The sequence below is a fragment of the Apium graveolens genome, chromosome 11 (assembly GCF_009905375.1).
Source record: "Apium graveolens cultivar Ventura chromosome 11, ASM990537v1, whole genome shotgun sequence".
In the NCBI taxonomy this organism is placed as follows: domain Eukaryota; kingdom Viridiplantae; phylum Streptophyta; class Magnoliopsida; order Apiales; family Apiaceae; genus Apium; species Apium graveolens.
The window spans coordinates 4,014,995-4,028,701 of record NC_133657.1 but is presented as its reverse complement, the minus strand read 5'-3'; the positions used below and the strand labels follow the sequence as shown (position 1 = coordinate 4,028,701).

The following is a 13,707-nucleotide window of genomic DNA, read 5'->3' as shown; positions in this document are numbered from 1 at the left end:
TTCCGAAAATGTCAGAACCCGTTTGGGCCCTTGAGACGGGCCTAACCGGGCTTTTTTTCGAGTCAGATCGGGCCGATTTTTTTTTTAATTTATATTGAATCGAGTTTTATTAGAGGTTTCGTAGACTATATATGTTAGCAACTAGATCATCGTAAAAAATGTATTAGTTGGAATATTTTATGAAAACATTACTTCGTAGAAAAATTTAATTTCGGCAAAAAATAAACATGTTTGTAGAATAATATGTTTTATCATTGTTATCCAAATATATATATCTAGTGTATTTACTATATCTTCTTTCATTATTTATGCAATGAAGTATATAAATAATATTATTAATCACAAATATGTAAATATATATATGTATTTAAAGTATTATTTATATATATAGTAAATGTGAATTCATAACTATATAAAAATATATATTAGAATAATCAGATTTTAATCGGGACGGGCTGGGCCGAAGCCGAGCTTTTAACCGGGTCGGGCAGGGTTTTGCTTAAAAATATAGGGTACGTCGAGGCTCTAAGCCCGGGCCAGGACCGGGCTGGTTTTGACCGTGCCGGTTTTGACCGGGCCGGGTTTTGACCGGGTTGGATTTGACCGTGATCAGATTTTGACTTAATCGGCCCGGGCCATATTTTCGGACCCAGGATTTTTGTGCATATCTGCGTAGAATGAATAGGTTTTCTTGGAGGCGCTGGGATGCACTATTCAAATCTCATCTTATAAGTTTAAGGTCACCGTAGACACCTGAACACGACAATTCTAATTCTTTGACTAAAATGTGAATACTTAAAATAATTTAAAATTAAATGCAACTCAAACTTATAATTCAAAATAAATATGTGAGAAAAAAAAAGAACTAAAAATGAGATAAAAGTGGAAAAGATGTCTAATTTTAAAATTCTTAATGAAAATATGTTTGGTGTTGATTTTATTTCTAAAGTCCTTTACAAAATTATGTGTAATGTGACTTTTATTGTTACTTTCTTGTAAGATTATCGTGCTTGTCATTCTTGTTTTGTCTCTCATGTAAAAACAAATCTGAATTTGTTAACATTATTTTGGGCAGAGAACCTTGTAAATTAATAATCTCTTTATTTTCTTTGTCATTTGACTTATATGCATGTAGTTAAAAGTATTTTACCAGATAGTAAAAATAATTTTAAAAAGAATTCTTTTAGTGAATTTTGGTATAATTATATATTTTTATTTAGAAAAATAAAATTTCAAAAAATATTATATTTATCATGCCATCAAAACATTTTGGATGGTGTGCAAAAAAGTCAAATATGAAATATAAGAGAGAATGCCATCTAAAGTGATAATATCATTATCATCATCATAATCGTACCCAATAATACTGTTTAGGGCCAGGGTCGGTCCTGAGATTCGAGTGAGTCTAGTCGAAATCAGGGGGTCCCAATATATATATATCATAAAAATTTATATATATTTACTTAAAAAATTTAGAAAATTTTGAGGCGCTTATATGTCTGGGATTCTAGACGTAAGTCTTGCTCGTCTATAGGAAGGGTCAGGAGGATATAGCAGGGCCAGGAGGATATAGCAGCCTTACATTCAAAAAATGAAGATGTTGAAACGGAGAATATAACCGCTATCCAACATTCAGATTTCCATTATAAATTATCTGATATGTCGACTAAAATTACTAATGGGCATTGAGCCCACATAACTTGAATTTACCTTCCAAACATACACTGAGAATTCACATTATAACATTTATATTTGATCATCACTAACCCATTAAAAATAAGACATCTAAAATATCAAACATTTCAATAATTTCAATTTTGATCCTACATGTACTTGGTTGTTTTGAGCCTCAAATATGTTTATTGAGAAATACAAAATATGAAAATAGTAGAGAACGAAAAAGTAATTCCGAAAAATACAGAATCAATAAATTTTAATTTGAGATGATTTTTTTAAATTTTACAAGATAGCCGATTTTTATGTCTAAAAGCCTTATAAATTTAAATAATAAAAAAAGAAGGATATGATTTATATATAGTATCTCGAAACCATCTATAATCTACTTATAATCCGCACATGCTAGTTTTATTAGTTTGCAGCTTCTTTATATGTTCTATCGTGAAGTTTTGTGCCGGTAAATGCTACTCTTAAAAGTTCACCCTTGCTTTGATGCCTTTAGAAGCTAAAATGTTTGAGAAATTATTTAAATTTAAATATTAACAATCTTTTTGAAACTAAAAGCAACAAAAGATTTTAGGGTTTTGAGAGTCGACTCCCAAAATTAAAGTATTAGCAACCACTTCTCCATTCTTCAACTTTCATCCATCAATCGATCAAGCCCCATTTCGCTCTCTCATCTCTTCTTTGATTTATCTATCATTTTTTTCAATAAAACCAAGATCTAATTCTTTTCGGATGAGATCTTGTCAAGTATCTTGTTATCAATATTGTTAGTCGTGCCCATCTTTTTGGGATGTTAGTATTGTATGTCGTGATGTTCTTCTGTTTTTTGTTGCCGGTTTCGGTGGTCGCTCTGAGAAGAATTTATATGATATTTTTGGAGATCTGTAAGGCTTGTATTAGATCTGGGACGGTGGTGGATATCGCAAAAGTTCACATTTCACAACAATAAAATGTTCGTATTTTAGGGGCATTTGTTGCTCTACTATCCGTTAATATAATTGATAGTATTGAACATTGGGCTACAGATGGTACTCATGTGAAGTTCAATTGTGTTACTACTAGTTTCAGAATTGATGTAGGTTGGATTACTCCATATGTCATTGTAATACTTTTTAGTTTAAAAAATTTGAATATTCTATGTGTTAAACAATCTGAAAATAAAACAGGTATTTGGTTAGCTCGATTTTTGATTCACAATCAGGTTGTAGTTGGCAGTTCGGGGGTTTGTCCCAGCTGGTTTTCAATGTTTTAATGAATTTTTCACTTTATTCGCCAAAAAAAAATATTAACAATCTTTTCATAAAGTCGCTGCATTGCGGTGGCTATACTCATGTTTAGTTTTTTTAGCAAACTAATATTTCAAATAACGAATCATGGATTGTGGTCTGCATATTTGAAACTTTTGACTTTTGGATTGACATCAAAGATGAACTAATTAACGAAATCACATTGTTGTATTTTCTTAATCATTTGCATTACTTCATCCATGCTTAGTTGTACAACAGGGAGTATATTGTCCTCTCTTTGATTTCAACTTTTTTCCGGGCATTAGCATTTGATTACGTTAATAATATATGTGGAAAATAAATTAGTCCAATCTATATATGGATGATCCATTAGAAAAATTATCAAAACGATAAATTATTGGTTCATAAAATAAAAAAACAATCATCAATACTTGAATAACATCACATTTTTGAAAAATGAAAACCAAATTTTTAATATTAATTAAATTAAATACATATAGATCCTTCAAAATCGGATCGAAAACACTTGATGATTGATCTTGTTTGCTTATTAAGAAAAAGCAAATGTCACACACTTATAAAAATGACAAGTAAAAAATAAGAATCTAATGCTTTGTTTTAACTGTGCCAAGGCTATAGCCTATAGGCTGCACAATAGTATTAAGGATAGTTCTCGAAGCGGAAAATTCAAGCCTTCATGTGTTAAGATGCTTCTGAAATTTTAAATGAAATCAGTGTTAATGGGGAGTGATGGGACTGTTCACAAATGAGCATCAAATTCTGGACCATTGGCTTAGCTCACTAAGCTATCCGATAAGGGTGTTGACAACATTATCAGGACATTGACTTGAGCAATCTTGTAACATTAGCCTTACACGCTAAGCAAAAATATCCCATCTTTTTAATCTTGTACAGAAAATGTAGATCCATACTTTTTAAATACCATCTGAATTTAAAATGATAGAATAAAATGTACAGAACCATTTGGACAGTCAGATGCTGGCAAGGCCCTCGTTCTTAGATTCTAAAACTCTAATCGATTCGTTAGTTATAGCCACAAGCAAGTGCATGCATACTTTTCATAAAATGGTAGAAACCATTTTTCGTGCTCCTATCAATGATTCTATACTTATCCGGACAATCATCAACCAAGTGATTATTCTTCTACTTTTTCTTCATGTGCACAAATTATTGAAAAATAATAATTATAACAGGAGTCACGAAATATTGCATAAAAAAGTTTACCAAATGAGAATATTAAAATTGTGATGGAGACAGTTCGGAAAAATAAACCAAAAAATAAAATAGATATTTTGTGCACTGTAATTTGTTTAAAAAGAACTTGATACTTTCAAGATCAAGAATTATGCAGATGGAGATATAAGGATTACGTAGTCTCAGATGCGCCAAGTGCACCTTGTATTCTATTTTTATCTTTGTTACCCCTATACAATTTAAATTTAAAAATGGTGAGTTAAATGCACAGAGCCATTTAGATAGGTTTTATGATTGCAGAATTTGGTAATGCCTAGTTGTTAGAGTTTAAAATCTGACTCGCTAGTTATATGCCGCATGTTATAAAACTTCAAGCATACTTTTTTAAAAATGCTATAAATCATTTTTTTTGCCCCTATGTCCTATATTAATGGCTTAATGTTACACTTTCCGAGAGAATACTCAACCAAGTAAGTGATCATTCCTATAGTTTTTTATGATTGCACAAATTACTTAAAAATTACAACAACCGTAATAGGAGCCAAAGAATATTACATAAAAAGCATGTGTTCCTTTTCTAAAATTACTTAGTATGACATCAAATGTAAGAAATTTATTTTAAAATAAAGTAGAATTCATAAAAAATTAGTGCTCAAACAAACATTAAAAGTTGCATGGATAGATGCCTTGATGCCGATTAATAAGTAAAATCGCAAATAAATCAGGAAAATAGACATTTATGCGTCCCTAAATAAAGTGCAGCTTATAATATCCTATGAAGAGTTGTAAATAAAGATATTTCAAGTAATTAATTTATTAATTCAGGGGCGTCAAAGTTGATTTAGTTTGACTTTGCAAGTTCCCGAAAAAAATACTATTTTACTCTAATATGAAAAAATAGCAAGATCTTTTTATTCCGCACCCAGAAACCGAAAAGTATGCTGACAAATCCAAATTCGATTATACCTGGAAAGCTTATGTAGCCGTTAGATATAAAGTAATATTTTATAACGATATGTAGGTATTATAATTTGAATAAAATATCCTATCTTTTCAATGATTTAAACAAAAAAATGTAGGCATCCTAATTGAATAAAATCCAAAATTCGATTGTACCTTCCAGGCTTCTGTTTCAGTATTAAATTTCAATACAGCAGCCCCAAATGTTGTAAAAATAAAAGCTTATATGATATACTCTCTCCGTTGTAAAAATAAAAGCTTATATGATATACTCTCTCCGTCCCACTGGATTGTTTATGTTACTTTTCGGCATACTTTTCAATGCTCGTTTAAAGTATATTTCTATAATATTTTTTATTTTTTTTAAATCTGAAAAAAGGTTTCATGTTTAAACTTTTAATAAAAAAAATATTATGAAACTACACTTTATTGAATCCTCGAAATACGTGCAAATAGTATACGTAAACTATCCAGCGGGACGGAGGGAGTATTTTTCAAGAGCTGCAATGTAAGAGTTCAATGAAAATCTATAATTTTGCATTATAGTCTAACTTAAGAACATATTTATTTCTGTTAACGATGTTGACGACCTTGTCTAAGCTGGCACCCTAAGCATGACAACAACATCTAAATTTAAGTATAATTAACGAAGCTTACAATAAATAATTATTTCAATTTCTTGAATATTTGGACATAACTACTTGAACTGACCTTCAGAGTTCCTATAATAGGTCTTGACTGGTGTTTTTCATTGCTCGGTACACATCTTAAGGCGTATATAAAGTATAGTTCCATAATTTATTTTTAAATTTTTATTTTTCTCAATAAAAATTAAACTATACTATATATGAGTCTTAAAATGCGTGCCGAACCATCCCTCTCAAATATAAAGAATTGAGCGACGAAGGGAGTAATTTTTAGCATAAAAATATATTGTAGTTAGGTTTGTATTTAAATTTTAAAAATTAGTTATAATATAGTATAATAACCTTCGCTAAAAAACACGCCTATTTCATGTTAAATTGAAGATGAACGAATGTAAAATACAATAATCTTAACTAAATCAAATAAAATTATATGACATATCTATGTACGATTCGTAAAAGCCTACGAGTAATTCGCCGAAACCACTTTTCTTTTCTCTCAAGTGCAGAGTGCCAAGAAATTGTTATCGATTTTCAGGATAACTTTTGCAAAGAGTTTCATTACAACCCGCCCAACTTTCATCTTTCCTATTAATATGTCTCATAAACCTTTAAACTAGCCATCTTTACCCAGTTATATAAGAATACCAAATCACTGAATGAGTTCATTATTGAAAGATGCTAACGGAGTTTAGAAAACACACCTGTATTTTTTATCAAATGATATATAAAATCATAATTAGCAATAAAGTGGCCAACAATTTCCTGACCTGCTAACCTGCTAATTAACTGGTTCATTCTCAATAAGCTAAAAATTTTTGTAAGAAGTATTTTGAGTCGTACAGATATTCTGTGATTTACTTATTAAAATCAATTATATGTATATATGACAAAAGACTTGGCAGAACAAAAACTAGAGAACGCGCAAACCTTTCCAAAGGTTTGGAAAGTGTTAGGGCGAAAATACGCGCTAATATTCACGCAAGTATACGCGTTCGCAAGTAGTATAAGATATAAATCAGATTCGTTCCCACAGAGACTGGTTTAGGTTAAGTTCAATTTATGCACCTATGTAACAATGTATGGTTATCGCTCAATGCTAAGACAAATAACAAATTGGGTTTTTATTAAACTAAGAGATTATACTAAATAACATTAACTAAGAGAATTGAGGTTGAATTACTATATATGACAAACATGGGATCCTAACTTCATTAAATACTTCATTCAATAGCCTTATTGTTCTTAACCTTAGCATGTGATGGTGATGACACTAATCAGATAACACGAAACTGATAAACGCCAACTTTCATTGCACGAGTACCATTCTACCAGATATCCACAAAAGAGATAGAAGCTGAATAGGCACCAATTATATTGAGACCCTATATGTCTATAGAATTTGACAACATAACGGTTTAAGCACAAGTTATCTATCTTGATTACATAGGGAAAGTAAAACGGTTAGAGTTACCTACGAATCATGCATACACATACATGAACCTATGCTAGCATGGCAAGTTCTAAACCTCTATATTCACTGTCGCTTCAATAGAGATTAACACGCTATCTTATATGTTAGCTACGCACATAAGACGAATAAGCACAACCAATACTAGGATATCATACAATCACCACACACCAAGATATCGAAACAATTAATTATTGAAATCCATAAGTAAATCCGCTAGAATCCCATGACAACGATTAGCCCATAATCGAACTCATCGTCACCATGGGTTCCAATGAAAGCATGGTATAAACAAGGTCTTAATAAACTAAATAATAATCAAAGTACGAATAAACGAGATCTAGGTTCAACAAGAACGAAAACGAGCATCTAAAGTTACAACTAATTCAAAGAATCACAAGTTGAAAACAAGATCTTCTTTTTCGGAGTTGTTCTGTGCTTCTAGGTCTTCTCCTTGGTATCTCAATCTTCCCGCATAATGAAAACCCTTTTTTTTAAGTATATATACGCCCCTAGTGGACCTGGGCCCTTAAAATCGTCAAATTCCACTCAAAAAAAGCTTTTTCAGCAAAATCAGCGACCAGCCGCGCCCTGAGCGGCCGCTCAGCTCTCCTGAGCGGGCACTCAGCTCTCTGAGCGGGCGCTCAGCTACTGACTGGGAAAAATATTCTGATGAATCTTGTTTTGGCCATAACTTGAGTTCTACTCGTCAGAATTAGGCGATTCAACTGCCCACGCGAAGCTATTGAGATTCTCTACAACTTGACAATGGCCTTGGCTTCCAATTTTGATCACTTTTCATCATATTTCCTTTAAAAGCTCTTTTCTTCATTTAACTGATACCTGAAATGCAATAACACAAAAACACATCAAAATACCAACAACTTGAGTCCAAAACATCAATTTAAGCTTGTAATAAAGCATTCCAAGTGGATATAAAATCCATTTATCACACCCCCAAACTTGAATCGATGCTTGTCCTCAAGCATAATCAGACTCAAAACTACAAAACAAACCTAATGCATGAATGCAACTACGTGAATGCAACTAAATGATAATGCAATCGATCCCCTCAGAATAACCATAACCGAATGAATAAGCCAATGCCTCTAAGAATGAAATAACTTGAAACAGAGTTTGAATAAATCCCACAAACCAACTCACAAACCAGAAACGTGCGTGTGTGGATGCTTAACAGATATACTCTCGATACCAGATCAATAACCCTAACTTATCTATCATTGAAACAATCAAAAGTTTATAAACAGAATAGACAATAAACGCATTATGACTCACAACACCTCCTTTCTACTAGAGTTATACAAGGATTCACACTATTATTGAACACATAACAAAGATGCTTATTTGATCGTGCAATGAATGAGGTCCCAAAAGACTTATACAATAATACCCATGTAGCGAGCGTTAGATTAGTGGATCCCAGACTATAAAAGCCTTAGGTCACTAGGCACAAAGTCCCCTAAAACTTAATAACTCGAGTATTAAAGAGCTCACTCTTGATCAATTATGCATAAACACATACTTTTTTCTTTCTTTTTTTTTTCTTTTTTTTTCTCTTTTCTTTTTTTTCTTTTTTTTTCCAACAATTTCTGAATGAGTGCGTTTCGCTCCATCTCATTCAACCCTAGACTACTCATAAAAATATGAGCCGATTACTAGCCATTTGACGCCTATACTTACAACAACTAGCAATGAAATCCAAGTTTTTCTCCAGATAAAAGAATCAGTGTTTTTACGTCATTACGAGAATATCACAAATTCTAAATATAACCAAGTGATTAAATCTCAGCAACAAACAAGTATGATCATGATCTAGATCAAAAGCAACCCTATAAGACTTTGTGAAAATATTTGTGTCTGACATGCAAATCAATTCATTCGGACTTAAACATCCCTCTATTCATCATCACCACACTCAAATCAACATCAACTTATCAAATATCATAGTCCATCTTAAGGGATCATGCTAAATATGCATGCAAATGTAACTATATGAAATCACATAAAAACAAACAAATATGTCCTAAATGAACAATCATGCAAAAATATGAATGAACTAAAACTAAACATGCAATATGAATCTATATGGATCTATATGGACATACACTACTAATCCTTACATTATCACCCCCAAACTTAAAATTTTCAATGTCCTCATTGAAGGTAATAATAAGGATTTCAGGCATACCTAATTAGCGGGAGAGTCACCCTCGTCGGGTGGAGGATCAGGTGGCCAATCAACCTCGCCACTAGTGTCTCGGAAAATAGTACCGAAAGCATGTGTCAAATCTTCAGCAAAATGACGGTGAATGTCGTGCATGGCCTCCATACGCCTAATTACTCGCCTGTACTGCTCATCACCAACACCAGTCCTATCAACTACCTGCTGCACATGAGAAGAACCCTCTATAGTCACTGGAGGATCCGTTCGGCTATCCTCTACATCATCAAAGATATATCCCAACCCCTTGTCAGGGGGTGCACCTAAGAATGAATAACTCAAGTGATTTGGTAGTGGGTTGAGCTCAAGTGTAGGAGCATCTTCAATAGACGACTCGAGACGATCCTGAGAAATTTTCAGCTCTGCTAACCCAAGAGAATCGAATGGCACATCCAACTTCCTCTTCCACAGAGGTGCATTCAAAACCTGAACTTGCTCTACTTTAAAGCACTCCTCTTTAGCTGCGGGTAATTTTATTTCCTTGAACACATTGAAAGTGACCTTCTGATCATGAACCTTCATCGTAAGCTCTCCTTTTTGTACATCGATCATAGTTCGGCCTGTAGCCAAGAATGGTCTTCCCAAGATAATGGGAATCTTCTTATCTTCCTCGAAATCAAGAATTACAAAGTCAGCAGGGAAGAAGAATTTATCCACCTTGACCAAGACATCCTCCACTATACCTCGTGGATAAGCGATGGAACGGTCAACTAGTTGCAATGACATGTATGTTGGTTTCGGCTCAGGCAGACCAAGCTTCTTGAAGATAGATAAGGGAATCAGATTGATGCTAGCTCCTAAATCACATAAACACTTGTCGAATGACAAGTTTGCAATGGTGCAAGGAATAGTGAAGCTTCCAGGATCTTTAAGCTTCGGAGGCAACTTCTGTTGCAGCACAGCACTGCATTCCTCCGTTAGAGCAACGGTCTCTAAGTCATCGAGCTTCACTTTTCGAGAGAGAATACCTTTCATAAACCTCACATAGCTAGGCATCTGTTCAAGAGCTTCAGCGAAAGGTATGTTGATATGAAGTTTCTTGTACACCTCCAGAAACTTCTCAAACTGCTTATCCAGCTTTTTCTTCTGCAGCCTTTTAGGAAAAGGAGGTGGATGATAGATCTGCTTCTCCCCTGTATTACCCTCAGGAGGAGTGTGTTCCACAGTAGTCTTCCTTGGTTCCACCTCTGCTTCCTTCTGCACTTCTTCTTTAGCCACAACTGCATTTTCTGAATCTTGAGATTTTTCAGGCTCTTCGTCTTGCTGAATTTGGGGGCTTGCGACCTTTCCAGACCTTAAGGTGATGGCGTTCACATGTTCTTCAACTTTCTTCTTTCCTGGATTGGTTTCTATATCACTAGAAAGTGTTCCTGGTGGTCGATTCAATAAGGCATTAGCAATTTTCCCTATTTGGTTCTCCAGATTCTGGATAGAAACAACCTGGCTTTGGCATATAAGAGCATGGTTTTTGCACATAAGTCTCAGCTCCTCCAATTCAGATTTTTCATTCGAAGATAGACCTGCATCATGAGTTTGTTGTTGAAGTTGGAGTTGTTGTCTTGGTGTAAATTGTTGCTGAAAACCAGGAGGGTTAAATAGCTTATTTCCAAACTGCTGGAATGGCTGTTGCATCACATTCTGATTGTTGCTCCAGCTGAAGTTAGGATGATTCCAGTGGTCAGGATGATAAGTGTCTGGAACTGGTTGCTGCGATCTCTGAAAGTTGCTCACAAAATGAGCTGAGTCGCTAGATATAGCGCATTGTTCTGTCGCATGCGGACCTGCACACAGCTCACAAACACTAATTATCTGCTTAACACCATAGTTAGCCAGATAATCGATCTTCATAGAGCAGTGATAGCCGTAGCTGTATCCACTTCAAGAACTCTTGCTACCTTGCCCTGTGGATATCTCTGGGTTGGATACTGATATTCATTAGCAGCCATCAGTTCAATTAGATCATAAGATTCCTTATAGCTCTTTGCCCATAATGCTCCGCCTGATGCTGCATCGAGCATGGGTCTGGACTGTGCTCCCAACCCATTGTAAAAACAAGTGATGATCATCCAATCAGGAATTCCATGATGAGGACACTTCCTAAGCATCTCCTTGTAGCGCTCCCAAGCTTCACTTAGCGATTCTCCCGTTTGCTGCGCAAATTGAGTAATAGCATTCCTGAGTGCAGCTGTCTTCGCCATAGGGAGGAATTTAGTAAGAAACTTCTGAGCAAGATCTTCCCAAGTAGTAATTGAACCAGCTGGTAGAGAGTGTAACCAGCTCTTAGCCTTGTTCTTCAGAGAGAATGGGAACAGTCTCAGCTTCACAGCATCTTCAGAAACACCGTTGAACTTGAAGGTGTCGCATATTTCAATGAAATCCCTAATGTGTGTATTGGGATCTTCCGTTGGAGAACCCCCAAACTGGACTGAAGTCTGTACCCATTGAATTATGCCAGGCTTGATCTCAAAGATATTAGCTGTGATAGCTGGCCGGACAATGCTAGATTGAATGTCATTGATCTTGGGTTGAGAAAAATCCATCAAGGCTTTCGTTCGTGGTGCTGGATCTCCCATTGTAATGAGTACCTGAAACAAAAATAAATAAACCGTGAAAGTAAAAGAATCCGAGTCAGTGAACTTTAACGACCACTGATGACAAGCACATAAACTAAAAATTAACACCGAGTCCCCGGCAGCGGCGCCAAAAACTTGTTAGGGCAAAAATACGCGCTAATATTCACGCAAGTATACGCGTTCGCAAGTAGTATAAGATATAAATCAGATTCGTTCCCACAGAGACTGGTTTAGGTTAAGTTCAATTTATGCACCTATGCAACAATGTATGGTTATCGCTCAATGCTAAGACAAATAACAAATTGGGTTTTTATTAAACTAAGAGATTATACTAAATAACATTAACTAAGAGAATTGAGGTTGAATTACTATATATGACAAACATGGGATCCTAACTTCATTAAATACTTCATTCAATAGCCTTATTGTTCTTAACCTTAGCATGTGATGGTGATGACACTAATCAGATAACACGAAACTGATAAACGCCAACTTTCATTGCACGAGTACCATTCTACCAGACATCCACAAAAGAGATAGAAGCTGAATAGGCACCAATTATATTGAGACCCTATATGTCTATAGAATTTGACAACATAACGGTTTAAGCACAAGTTATCTATCTTGATTACATAGGGCAAGTAAAACGGTTAGAGTTGCCTACGAATCATGCATACACATACATGAACCCATGCTATCATGGCAAGTTCTAAACCTCTATATTCACTGTCGCTTCAATAGAGATTAACACGCTATCTTATATGTTAGCTACGCACATAAGACGAATAAGCACAACCAATACTAGGATATCATACAATCACCACACACCAAGATATCGAAACAATTAATTATTGAAATCCATAAGGAAATCCGGTAGAATCCCATGACAACGATTAGCCCATAATCGAACTCATCGTCACCATGGGTTCCAATGAAAGCATGGTATAAACAAGGTCTTAATAAACTAAATAATAATCAAAGTACGAATAAACGAGATCTAGGTTCAACAAGAACGAAAACGAGCATCCAAAGTTACAACTAATTCAAAGAATCACAAGTTGAAAACAAGATCTTCTTTTTCAGAGTTGTTCTCTGCTTCTAGGTCTTCTCCTTGGTATCCCAATCTTCCCGCATGATGAAAACCTTTTTTTTAAGTATATATACGCCCCTAGTGGATCTGGACCCTTAAAATCATCAAATTCCACTCAAAAAAGGCTTTTTCAGCAAAATCAGCGACCAGCCGCGCCCTGAGCGGCCGCTCAGCTCTCCTGAGCGGGCGCTCAGCTACTGACTGGGAAAAATATTCTGATGAATCTTGTTTTGGCCATAACTTGAGTTCTACTCGTCAGAATTAGGCGATTCAACTGCCCACGCGAAGCTATTGAGATTCTCTACAACTTGACAATGGCCTTGGCTTCCAATGCTGATCATTTTTCATCATATTTCCTTTAAAAGCTCTTTTCTTCATTTAACTAATACCTGAAATGCAATAACATAAAAACACATTAAAATACCAACAACTTTAGTCCAAAACACCAATTTAAGCTTGTAATAAAGCATTCCAAGTGGATATAAAATCCACTTATCAGAAAGCAGTTGCAACCGGTGCAACCAGATATATGGCGACCTGTAATCACGTCAAACTCATTAGTCTAATTACTACATACGATAA

At 34.7% G+C, this 13,707-nt stretch overlaps 1 non-coding gene across 1 annotated transcript; it reads left to right on the top strand.

The window, feature by feature from the left end:
• Positions 1-11,538: 11,538 nt before the first annotated feature.
• On the top strand, positions 11,539-11,645 carry LOC141699165 (small nucleolar RNA R71). The gene has a single exon (XR_012565647.1). It is a non-coding gene; the product is annotated as a small nucleolar RNA R71 (small nucleolar RNA).
• The last annotated feature ends 2,062 nt before the right edge of the window (positions 11,646-13,707 follow it).